The 13,074-nt window shown below is 42.2% G+C and overlaps 1 protein-coding gene across 1 annotated transcript in view; it reads right to left on the bottom strand.

Moving 5' to 3' along the window:
• The window catches only part of MARCH11 (membrane-associated ring finger (C3HC4) 11), a 149,903-nt gene that overhangs the window by 42,684 nt on the left and 94,145 nt on the right, over positions 1 to 13,074 (bottom strand). The window lies entirely within an intron of this gene.

Raw genomic sequence — 13,074 nt, 5'->3', positions numbered from 1 at the left:
GAGAACCATCTCTACCACTCAGTAAAACCCCCACATTCATCCTTCAAGTTCATGTGTGACCTGAATCTTCCAGGACGCTGGACAAGAGCTCAGGATACAGAAAGCTGTCATACTGGTCTTCTGCCCTTGTGAAAAGGCAGAGGGTTCACTGAGCTGGTTAAACACTCAAGCCATCTGCGGATGGCAAAGGTGAAAGAGCACACTGTAACATGCCTCCTTGGGCTTTGAGAGTCACAGGCACCCACCCCTAGACACAATCAGAGCTGGAATGGGGCTGGGGCCCAAAGTGCTCGCCCACCAGATCTGGGCAGGGCTGGAGCCCCAAAGCACTCACCCAGGCTCTAACACCTGACTGTCTGCATGCTTCCCCTCCCATAAAGGATTTGAGCTCAAGACAGCCAAATAGAGAGCCACACCCCTGTCGCATGTCCTGCGATGGGGGGGCCAGGGAACTCTCCCATTTCAAAGATGCCCTTTATTAAAAGAAATAAGCCTATATCTGGACATTTTTAAGCTAAGAAAGAGGAAAAGGAGGGCAGGCATGGGTCGCAGGGGTGGGTACAGAACTTGGAAGGTCATGTCTTGACATCTGCCAGGGAGAGGAAGGGATTGTGGGAGGCAGAACTGCTCCTAGGCTCACATAGAGAAAAGATGAGGCCCAGAGGACCAGACATGTTTGCTTCCAGATGCCCCAGCTGGCCTGGGGTAGGGGAGAGAGAGGAAAGAGGAAGCTGCAAAGCCACACACCAGGATCTTTGGAAGCTGCTCTGGCCTTAGATTATAAGGCCAGGAGGGTGGGAGAGTGGACAACACAGAACAAGGCCAGTTTATCTCTAAGTAGCTGAGTTACCTGAGGATGTTGTGCTCTAGGATGTTTTTCTCCTGCAGCTATAGAAGCAGAGCTCTGCTTGGAGTGCTTTATGGAGACAATATTTGTAAAGTGCATGCATGCATGACTCTGCCTATGTTCTCCACTGCTGGTGATGATGGCCAGGCTCATAACCCTGAGATGGAAAAACCTCGATGAGGGTTCTAACTGCCATTTCCTATATGGCCTTGGAAATTCACTTGATTTTCAGATCCTCAGTTTCCTTATCTGCAACATAGGGAGAATAATACCTACTTCAGGGATTATGAATTGCTTGGAGCACCTGTGACATAAGAAATACACACACAGACACACACACACACAGGTTTGGTCTTTGCCCTATGTCCTGGAACACAATTCATAGAACCCTTGGAATCTTCAAAGTGCTAAATGTCTTTTGTACACTAATAAGATGACTGACAGCTCCTGGATGGCCTCAGGATGGCGGCTGGTTGCCTGGGGAACTAACCTCATGATTAGATGGCTAATGTTTTTAGCCCCACTTCCTGAACTCCAGGGAGAAAAGAGGAGCTAAAGATTGAGTCCATCACCAATGACCAATGATGTAATCAATCATGCCTATGTAATGAAACTTCCATAAAGTCCCCAAACGACAGAGTTCATAGAATTTCTAGGTGGGTGAACACATGGAACACCAGAGGATGGTGCCCAGACAAGGCATGCAAGCTCTATGTGCTCCTCCCATTCCTGTCTTACAGCTTTTCCATTTGGCTATTCCTGAGTCCTGTCCTCTATAACAAATGGGAAAACATAAGTAAAGTGTTTCTCTGAGTTCTGGGAACCATTCTAGCAAATGACTAGACCCAAGGCAGGTGGGGCGAGACATGGAAACCAACAACTTACAGCCAGTCATTGGAAGCTGAGGTGACAACCTGGACTTGGGACTGGTGTCTGAAGTGGAGACAGTCTTGGTGGACTGAGCTCTCAATCTGTAGAATCTGATGCTGACTCCAGGTCAACTGTGTCAGAATTGAGTTGTGCACACAGAATTGAAGAACTGCTTGTGGAAAATCCCCCACATGCCTAGTGCCAGAAGTGAAGTATCATTGAGTATAGAGAAGAAACAGCACTAGCTTTTCTAACTCAGCACCACAGGAGGTAATTTTCATAACACAGGGAGCACCATCTCTGGAACATAGGTGCTCAAAGAATGGCTTCTAGTTATTAATTGTTAAGAGGGCCAAGTTCCCAGAAATTCATCCACTGTGCTCTGATAGAAAACAATCCCAGTGATGTTTTATCAAATAGGCAATTACTGTAACTGCCACATTTTTCTCCAGGCCCATCAGCGTAACATGTAAGTGAAGTCTCATTTAAGGAATATGTTTTCTCTTGGTTCTCTAGAAAAACTGGGCAAATTATATTCAGATTTTTAAAAATTAATTTAGAAAATTTTATAATATATACAATTTTAAAGGTCCCCTTTAAATCACAAAAATCATAATGCAAAGAGTTTTGGGTTAGGGCACTGAGACATCATGCAGTGTCTATATTCATAAAATCGTTTTGCACAAATAAATCATTAAAGGAGACCGGATACAATGCTGGAGACTGACCAGTCCATGTATTTTGCATTTTTGTACTGCTGACTTATACGCTGCTAGTCATGAGCAAAGAGCAGCATCTTCATATATGAAGGGCACGATCACAATACAACACAACAAAAACATGAAAAAATGGACATTTATTTGAACTACAGGATATTACAGGTTTCTTTTAAATATGCTTTTTAGAAATAATCTGGTCTAAACTCCTATTTTAGAGAAACTGAGGACAAAGGTAAGGTGATTTACCCAAGGTCACAAACCTAATTGCCAACATAATAAAAATTATAGGTCTTTACATTATCATTATCAATAGCAGATTCAGACAATATTGTGGATTTATATTTATAACATCCAGCTTATGAAGTATTTCTAATATCCAGCCTCCAAGTCTAACAAGATAATTTGTATCATATTGAAAACTACCAAATGAAAAAATGACACTACCTGACATGGTCTGGCTGTGTCCCCACCCAAATCTCACTTTGAATTGCAGCTCCCATAATCCCCCCATGTTGTGGGAGGGACCTGGTGAGAGAGAACTGAATCATGGGTGTGGTTTCCCCCATACTCTTCTTGTGGTAGTAAATAAGTCTCATGAGATTTAATGGTTTTATGAGGGGAAATTACTTTCACTTAGTTCTCATTCTGTCTCCTCCCTGCTGCCAATGTAAGACTTGCCTTTCACCTTCTGCCGTGATTGGGACTGTGAGTCCACTAAACCTCTTTTTCTTTATAAATTACTCAGTCTTGGGTTTGTCTTTATCAGCAGCGTGAAAACAGACTAATACGGTACATTGGTACCAGTAGAGTGGGTTGCTGCTGTAAAGATACCCCAAAATGTGGAAGCAACTTTGGAACTGGGTAACAGGCAGAGGTTGGAACAGTTTGGAGGGCTCAGAAGAAACAGAAAAAGGCAGGAAAGTTTGGAACTTCCTAGAGACTTGTTGAATGGCTTTGACTAAAATGCCAATAATGATATAGACAACGAAATCCAGGCTGAGGTAGTCTCAGATGGAGATGAGGAACTTGTTGGCAACTGGGGTAAAGGTGACTCTTGCTATGTTTTAGCAAAGAGACTGGTGGCATTTTGCTGCTGCCCTAGAAATTTATGGAACTTTGAACTTGAGGGAGATGATTTAGGATACCTGGAGGAAGAAATTTCTAAGCAGCAAAGCACAAGAGGTGAGTTGGGTGCTGTTAAAAGCATTCAGTTTTAAAAGGGAAACAGAGCATAAAAGTTCAGAAAATTTGCCTCCTGACAATGCAATAGAAAAGAAAAACCCATTTTCTGAGGAGAAATTCAAGCCAGCTGCAGAAAGTTACATAAGTAATGAGAAGCCATATGTTAATCAGCAAGACAATAGGGAAAATGTCTCCAGGGCATGTCAGAAACTTCAGAGCAGACCCTCCCATCATAGGCCTAGAAGCCTAGGAGGAAAAAACGGTTTCCTGGGCCTGGTCCAAGGCCCCCATGATGTGTGCAGTCTAGGGACTTGGTGCCCTGTGTCCCAGCCACCCTAGCTATGGCTAAAAGAAGCCAAGGTACAGCTTGGGCCATGGCTTCAGAGGGTGCAAGCCCCAAGCTTTGGAAGCTTCCACATGGCATTGGGCCTGCAGGTGCACAGAAATCAAGAATTGAGGTTTGGGAACCTCCACATAGACTTCAGAAGATGTATGGAAATGCCTGGATGTTCAGGCAGAAATTTGCTGCAGGAGCGGGGCCCTCAGGGAAAACTCTGCTAGGGCTGTGCAGAAGGGAAATGTGGGGTGTGAGCCCCCACATGGAATCCCCACTGGGGCACTGTCTAGTGGAGCTGTGAGAAGAGGGCCAACATCCTCCAGACCCCAGAATGGTAAATCCACTGACAGCTTGCACTGTGTACCTGAAAAAGCCGCAGACACTCAACACCAGTCCATGAAAGCAGCCGAGAGTGAGGCTATACCCTGTAAAGCCGCAGGGGCAGAGCTGACCAAGGCCATTAGAACCCACCTCTTGCCTCAGTGTGACCTGGATGTGAGACATGGAGTCAAAGGACATCATGTTGGAGCTTCAAGATTCGACTGCCCCATTGGATTTTGGACTTGCATGGGGCCTGTTGCCCCTTTGTTTTGGCCAATTTCTCCCATTTGGAATGGCTGTATTTACCCAATGCCTGTACCCTCATTGTATCTAGGAAGTAACTAACTAGTTTTTTATTTTAAGGCTCATAGGTGGAATGGACTTGCCTTGTCTCAGATGAGACTTTGAACTGTGGACTTTTGATTTAATGCTGAAATCAGTTAAGACTTTGGGGGACTGTTGGGAAGGCCCGACTGGTTTTGAAATGTGAGGGCATGAGATTTGGGAGGGGCCAGTGGCGGAATCATCTGATTTAGCTGTGGCTTCACCTAAATCTCATCTTAAATTATAGCTCCCATAATCCTCACATGTTGTGGGAGGGACTTGGTGGGAGATAATTGAATCATGGAGATGGTTTCCCCCATACAGTTCTTGTGGTAGTGACTAAGTCTCATGGGATCTGATGGTTTTATAAGGGGAAACCCCTTTTGCTTGGTTCTCATTCTGTCTCTTGCCTCCCCAGCCACATGGAACTGTGAGTCCATTAAACCTCTTTTTCTTTATAAATTACACAGTCTCAGGTATGTCTTTATCAGGAGTGTGAAAACAGACTAATACATAACCAGAAAGCATGAATTTTATGGTATTTATGATAGGAAATTGCTAATACATGGCCAACACCACTAGTAAACTGAAGATGAAGAAATGCATGATACATTAAAAATAAACTTGGTTCCAGCAGACCTACTATTTTTCCTCAAAATCATTAGATGCCATGATCTATAGAAAGCTCTGTATACATTGGATTGACAATATCCTGCATATCTTATGATTTTTTTTTCAGCATGGGAAAGTAGAGGATATTTCCATTCTAAAGGATGCAATCTATATCTCAGATTTGTTTAGTATTTCAATAGTGTTCAATAACAACCGTAATTAATATTGACTAGTGATCACATGAAAAGTATGACCAAAATTTGGCAGAATACTCTTGAACATACTGAAGAGACTCAATGTTATTATTTCTTGACTTTAAAAACTAGGATTTTACACAGTCTTATTCGATCAAAGGTGACCTTCCCTAAATGAAACATGCATACATAGCAGAAACCACAATGACTTTTGCACCAAGCTAATATTTGAATAAGGCTATTAAAGGAGCATAATTGAAAAACGACACTTCTTAGAATCTCAACACTATAGTGCCTTTTAAAAAAATGTAATACAGTATTTTTATTGAAAGATACTATTTACAGATATATATGGGGCATATACTTTTGATACATGCATACAATGTGTAATGAAGAAATCAGCGTATTTAGGATATCCATTACCTCCAATATTTATCACTTCCTTGTTTTGGGAACTTCTCTAATCTTCTATTTTGAAATATACAATATACTGCTGTTAACTACAGTCTCCCTACTGCACTATTGAACACTACTTCTTATTTCTTCTATCTAACTGTATGTTTGTACCCAAACGTATCTCTCTGGGAGGAAACTCACCTCTTTTCAACCCCCTCCCCACCTTTCTGAGCCTCTGGCATCTACCATTCCACTCTCTACCTCTGTGAGATCAACTTTTTTTTAGCTCTCACATATGAGTGTGAAAATGTGATATTTGTCTTTCTGTGCCTGGCTTATTTCACTTAACATAATAACCTTCAGTTCCTTCCATGTTGCTGCAAATGACAAGATTTCATTGTTTTCATGGCTGAACAATATTCTGCACTGTCTTTATTCATCTGTTTACAGACACTTAGGGTGATTACATACCTTGGCTACTGTCAACACCAGGATATCTTTGGGAAATGGTCAATACAATCCTCTTTCTTAATTGTAATATTTTATATTCAGAGTATTCTATTTTCAAAAGAAGGCAATGGTCTTACTTTTCACAGAGCTAGTTTATAATGTAACAATTTAAAGTAACAGAAACCTTGGCTTTAAGATGAAAACTGATTACAAAACTAAAGAAAACATACAGAAGTCTAAAACCAGAAATTTTGAGTTTCATTTTTGCACAGATTATGTTTGCAGGTAAATTGCCAACATGTCCTAAATGTTTTTGTTTTATTTTTTTCTTACTTCCAGCTTGTTTATCTCCCAGAAAGCAGCATTACCCTTGGTACAGTGGTAATCTTCCCTTTTTGTCTAGAATCACTCTATAGCCCAACCAGCAGGATCAAAGGATTCACTGCCTGTGTCTAACAAGGGTTGATATTCTTAGATGCTTTACTTTCTTTTAAGAGATGAGGTCTCACTATGTTGCCCAGGCTGGTCTCAAACTCCTGAGCTCAAATGATCCTCCCACTTTGGCCTCCCAAAGCGCTGCAATTACAGGCAGGAACCATCATGCCTGGTCAGAAGTTTTACTTTTATAATCAAGAAGAAATGTCTACCATAATTATTAATATAGAATGAAATATAATATAGTTTCTTGTATTTTTCCACGGATTAAATTTACTTTGATTATTTGGATGGTTGTTTAAGAATTACAAATTTGTGATGTGGAATCAAAAACCATTTACCTAAGTTCTTCTACTTGACGGTATTTACTTATAGCATTTAACTGCACATCGTGTGTCAGGCTGCTACGATTATTTCATCTTTTTGCGGTGAAAAAAATGTCTTGCCTTCAGTGAGGTTCAGGAATTAAATCATGAATCTTGACTGCAGTATCATTTGTAACGGAAGCTGAGGGACTTTGTAAAGGGCATTTTGCAAGAAGAATAACTTAAAATGAAGTATCGAGCCAATTTACGTAAGACAAAATTTGTGAGTCTAATTTAAACCATTATTTTGTAATAAGTGCCCTCTTGGTCCTTAATCCATCAATTTCCTTTATAACCCTTGCCCTAGATATGCACTAAGCACCACTTCTGTACGTCGGTGAATCTCATATTTTGGGTGCTGGCTTCCTTCTCGGCTGAGGATGACTGTCAAGTGAGCTCGATATCACAGCCTCATCAGTTTATGAGAAAAGAATGAACTCATCAATAAATCTCATTCAAGAGCCCTGGAAGGTGGAAGAAAGGATAGAAGCAACAGTGCGCAAGGAGGATTTTTATTTTAGGGTAGCATATTCAGAAAGCCTCCATGGTAGCAAGCATCTAGTCTTTTTAATACATTGAGCAAGAGGGACGGAATAAAAAGATGTACAAAAATAGAAACTTGGAGCTTGTTTACTTTTTTTTTTTTTTTTGAGATAGAATTTCACTCTTGTTGCCAAGGCTGGAGTGCAGTGATGCGATCTTGGCTCACTGCAATCTCCACCTTCCAGATTCAAGAGATTCCCCTGCCTCAGCCTCCCAAGTAGCTGGGATTACAGGCACACGCCACCATCTCTGGCTAATTTTGTATTTTTAGTAGAGATGGGGTTCCACCATGTTGGCCAGGCTCGTCTCAAACTCCTGACCTCAGGTGATGCCCCTGCCTTGGCCTCCCAAAGTGCTAGGATTACAGGAGTGAGCCACCGCGCCTGGTTGCTTGTTTGATTTTTCCCATTCATATCTTTCTCTGGGAACGTTTCAGTGAAAGCGACTTTTGGGTTGGTATGCATTTTGTGAGGCAGAGAATCATTAGGAGTGAGATGGCAAACGTTCAGTGGCATGATTCTAGCTTTTGGAACATGAATGTACTTATTTATGACCACCAGAAGATACACTGCCGGCAACAAAGAAAATCATGCTCTTTTTGTTTACCAAATCACCAAGTCAATGAATAGTATTCTTGAACTTGTTAATAGCATCCTCAAATGAAGCGTTTCAATCACACAAGGCTTTCTGTCTGTCTGTCTAACTCTGTACAGCCACAAAGTTGAATCAATTTCTGTGAAATCAAACTGACCACACTTCAGTGCCAGGGCCCAAGGGATTCTCCCTCCCCAGGAAATAGACAGCATCCACTATACTACCTCCAATCCCATGCTCTATCTAACAAGGAGTTGAGATGGCACAGTTTTCCATGCCTACAATTTCATCAAACAACTCTGAATATCTCAAATAGCTTAGTTCAGTGTTACCCCCACCCCTTAATTGCAGAGAATTGTTATTACAAGTGATTTAGAAAATAGTTTCTGCTACTATATGAACTTCTAAAAAAAGAAATGCTGTGCTACTGGTTTCACTCGGTCTACTTTGACAGAGTAAAAAGATGCCATAGTGACTTTAGAAAAATTAATCTTAGGCTACTGGGATTAAAAAAAAAAAAAAGCAAAAGCTGCTATCTGCCTACCAAGCATGATGGAACTACATTTTGGAATATTTGGAAAGAATGCAAAGATATATCATGCAATGATGAACAGCTGCACAAAAATATCTAAACCTACAAACGAATGTTTAAGAAATGGGATTTGGGGAAAATGCATGAACAGCTTCTTTATAATAGAAGCTGCTTTCTCTGAAACAGTCCCTCCATCCCTTGTATGGTCAGAGAGTGGGAGGTGCTAAGACTTATTTCAAGTAGAGGGAATAAAAACTCAAAGAGAAGAGTGAACACCGGCCAGATGAGACATTTCAGAAGGTAATGGGAGGGAATTTAACACTAACATAAATCACGCTGGAGATTATAATTTTAGATTAATTATTTAAGTGAGAAGTTAGAAACACACTGGGAAAGACAAATACACCAATACTGCAGTAGTAACTGCAGCAGAAATTTTACCAATTAGTAAGAAGAGCAAGAGAATAGATGAGTTTTGCAGTAGCACTGTCTGAGAAAAACAACCTAACTCCACAGACAGACGAGGGGGTCTAGCTAAGTACCAGGACTGCTCTGGAAATTTTTCAAATTGATTTTCTTCGATACAGAGATAAATAAAATATGACTGAACTGGCTGTGCTATAATAGGGTTCATTTGGGATGCTGTGAATTATTCATTCTTATCTATCCATTCGGCATGTTTTCACTAACCTTTTACAGCCATCTGATAAAATGGTGCAAACTTCTTAAATTGATTCATTTGGGTAGACATGTTTAAGGACCAGCTTCCTTCTTTGCACTCCTGAACTAACTTTCATTTACATCTCTGGAGTAAAACAGCATACATGTAGGTAATGATTTGCAAAGCAACATTTGGTCTTGAGCCTACAGGAAGGCCTCACAGGAAGGCAACAGGCCCAGCAGAAGTTGGTGACTGCTTTTAAACTCACCTGTCATCTGGGTGTGGTGGCACACACCTGTAATCTCAGCTGCCCAGGAAGCCAAGGTGGGAGGATGCCTTGAGCCCAGGAGATTGAGACCAGCCTGGGCAACATAGCAAGACCCAGTCTCAAAAAAAGGCAAAAACACTTCAACTGTCTTCCAAAAACTCCCTCATCCTATAGTAACTTAGGGTTCAATTTGTTCTTGATGCTGCTCAGATGCTGCTGAAAAGACAGGCAAGTTCCTGCTCATGTGGTACTTGGAAGATGCAGATGTTAAACCACAAATGGCAAACAGGGAGTACGCATGCTACTCTACATAGTGACAAGTTTTATGAGAAAGCACAGGCTGCTCTAAAAGGGGGAAAAAAGAAGAACTCGACTAGGTTTGGGAATTGAGAGAGGCTTCTTTGATCAAAAGGCATTTTATTCTGACAGCTAAAAGATGCATAAGAATTCACCTGAAGAACAGGGGACAGGTGTGCCTGGCAGACAGAAGAGTGCCAAGCACCTGTGGCAATCCTGGGGAACATGCAGAACCATACATGGGATGTGCGGGGGGAAAGGATGAGCTATATGAAAAGAGCTCGAAGCAGTAAGCATGGCTGAGTTAGGCAGAGCCTGTGAGTCCATCCAAAGGGATTCGAAGTTTTCTTCCAAGCTAATTGGGGAACCAACCACGAATGGGTTTTAAGGCAAGAAGTGTTATCTCCTTCACTGCTGAATGCAGACTGGATGTGAGCAAGGGGGAAGTAGAGGATCCATTTAGAAGGCCATTCAACTGGTCCCAATAAGAGGCGGGGGCGGGGAGGGGGATGACTTGAACCACATGGTGGCTTGCAAAGGCAAGTGAACAGGGGTGCTATGCGTTGAGACGAGGAGATCACAGAATGAGAAGGTTTCGAGAAAAAGACCAAGAATTCTGTTATGGACATATTCAGTTTGAAATTCTCATTTAAAAAGCAAGAGACAATGTCAGCTAGGGAGTGGGATATATGAGCATGAAGTAACTGCCACGTATGATAGAGGAGGGATCAGGATTTAAGAAATCCAAACTACACTAAGCCATCAGGGAGATAAAGGGAACTCAAGAGAGAAGAATCAGGAAAGTAAGGGGACAAAGGAGGATGCCACATACCATGTTCAGAGGCGTCTTAGGATCTCTCTCTCCCAGGTCATGATTGGCTTTGGCAAGGGAAGTTTTGAGAAAGCACTGGAGTAATACATCGGCTTGGAGTAGACTGAAGAAGGACAGGGCAGTGGAGAAGTGGAAGGAGTGAAGTGTGTATAACACTTTTAAGGAGAGTGGCTGGGAAAGGAGACTACAGCAGTGGCTGGGTCAAGGGAAGGTTTGTCTGTTAGGTTCTTGCTTTTTCTGCTCTATTTCTTAGAGTGAGGGGGTGAGAGGCTACATAACTCTATATAATGAGTCTTGGAAATAATCCAATAGCGAGAGATACTTAAGAGTCAAGGAACAGTGACAGGGCACGGTGGCTCACGCCTGTAATCCCAGCACTTTGGGAAGCCGAGGTGGGTGGATCACTTGAGGTCAGGAGTTTGAGACCAGCCTGGCCAACATGGTGAAAACCCATCTCCACTAAAAATACAAAAATTAGCCAGGTGTGGTGACTCGTGCCTGTAATTGCAGCTACTCGGGAGGCTGAGGCAAGAGAGTCACTTGAACCCAGGAGGCCGAGGTTACAGTGAGCCGAGATCGCACCACTGCACTCCAGCCTGGGCAACAGAGTGAGACTCCATCTCAATTAAAAAAAAAAAAAAAAGTCAAGGAAGGGAAGAAACAACTGAGGAACAAAAGCTCTGAGCTTCCAATAGGGCTGAGCTCTGGAGCAGGAATAGAAGGATGTACCCTGAGGAGGCTGGCATTTCCTCTCTGGTACCTCATCTGGTACCTCCAGATGCCTCTCTGGGAGAGACATCAACCAGGGACCACAGCGCTGACATGCTCCACAAGGGGTCTTTCATGAAGAAAAAACATTATTTTAATTTTTCCAAATCTCCAGAGCCATGATAATTGGAAGCCTTATGGGTTTTAAAATGTTAAACCAAAAAATGCCTATTCATGAACACTATATGTTTTGGGATGCTGAGGTCCTATCAGCTAACAAAACAATTATGTTTACTGATTTGCTGACAATACCATTTAAGAGCCCTCAAATTCTGAGTTTATTCTACCAATTATTCCTCTAAGGCAAAAACCCCCAAGGCTCTGTGTTTTATTATTTCTATTTATAGTAGTAAAAACTCAATCCACAGATTCAAATAAACAAGGCAGAATGCAATGAAATCAAATGAATACGCTTAAAGTGCATTACTAAATAACCCTTCACAAATGAATTCCCATAGGCTTTATGTCTGTACATATGCCGCTAAGTGCTTAACTCAAGGACACTCCCACCCAGAAGACGGTCCAAGGACATGAGCAGAGGCCTGCATCTGTGCAGCAGGCCAGGAACAACCTGGAGCCAGAGGGATCTCCTAAAGAGTTTCTGAGAATGGGGCTCTATCTGGTTTCTGGAAGTTAATCTTGGAAATGCAAAGCTTCACAAATCATTTGCTCCTTCTTTAACAAATATGTATTGGATATCTACCATGTGCCAGCCGTGGCTCTAAGTGCTGAGAACATTGCATAATAAAACAATCCTTGCCCAGAATGAGCTTCTACTCAAGATGACTGAAAGAGTGAATCAACAGAACAGGGCAGTCGATGCATGCCTGCCAAGTGTTAACTTCTCACCACCTTCATGGCTACCTCCCCTGTACAAGTCTCACTCAGATTGCTACCACAGCCCCCTCTACCTGTTCATTTAACTTCCACTTGGCTCCTCCAGGGTCTCTTCCCCACAGAGCAGCCAGAGTTGCTCTTCAATTATTAAGTCATATCCTGCTAAAGCTCTGCTTCAAATGCTCAGATGGCTTTCCAAATTACATTTACAATGGACATTATGAACAAAATGCAAACTTACATTCACACCTTATAAGGCTCCACTACGCTCTGACTTCACATCCTGTCACTTTCCCTGGGGTAGAATGCAAAACTGGCCACACGAGAGGCAGCTCCTCCTGTCAAGAGCTGGAGTCTATTTCCCCACCCCTTGAATCTAGGGTTGGCTCTGAGACTGGCTTTGACCAATACAATGTGGCAGAGGCTACCTGCCATGTCAACAAGCATGAAATAACCTCTTGGAGGATGAGAGACCAGTGTGGACCAGAGATAAGCCACCCCACTTGAGATCTCAAAGATCAATCAGCACTCAGTGTCCTGGCAGCTGCTAGAGATATGCATGAGCCCAGTCAAGACCAAAAGAAGAACTCCCCAGCTGAGCCCAGTCAACTTGCTAACAGGTTAGTCAGCTAAATAAATGGTGGTTTTTCTAAACCATTAAGTTTGGGATGGTTTGTTATGTGGAAAAGC

This window comes from Colobus angolensis, unplaced genomic scaffold (assembly GCF_000951035.1).
Source record: "Colobus angolensis palliatus isolate OR3802 unplaced genomic scaffold, Cang.pa_1.0 Scaffold266, whole genome shotgun sequence".
NCBI classification, from domain to species: Eukaryota; Metazoa; Chordata; class Mammalia; order Primates; family Cercopithecidae; genus Colobus; species Colobus angolensis.
This window is presented reverse-complemented; position numbering and strand designations above follow the sequence as displayed.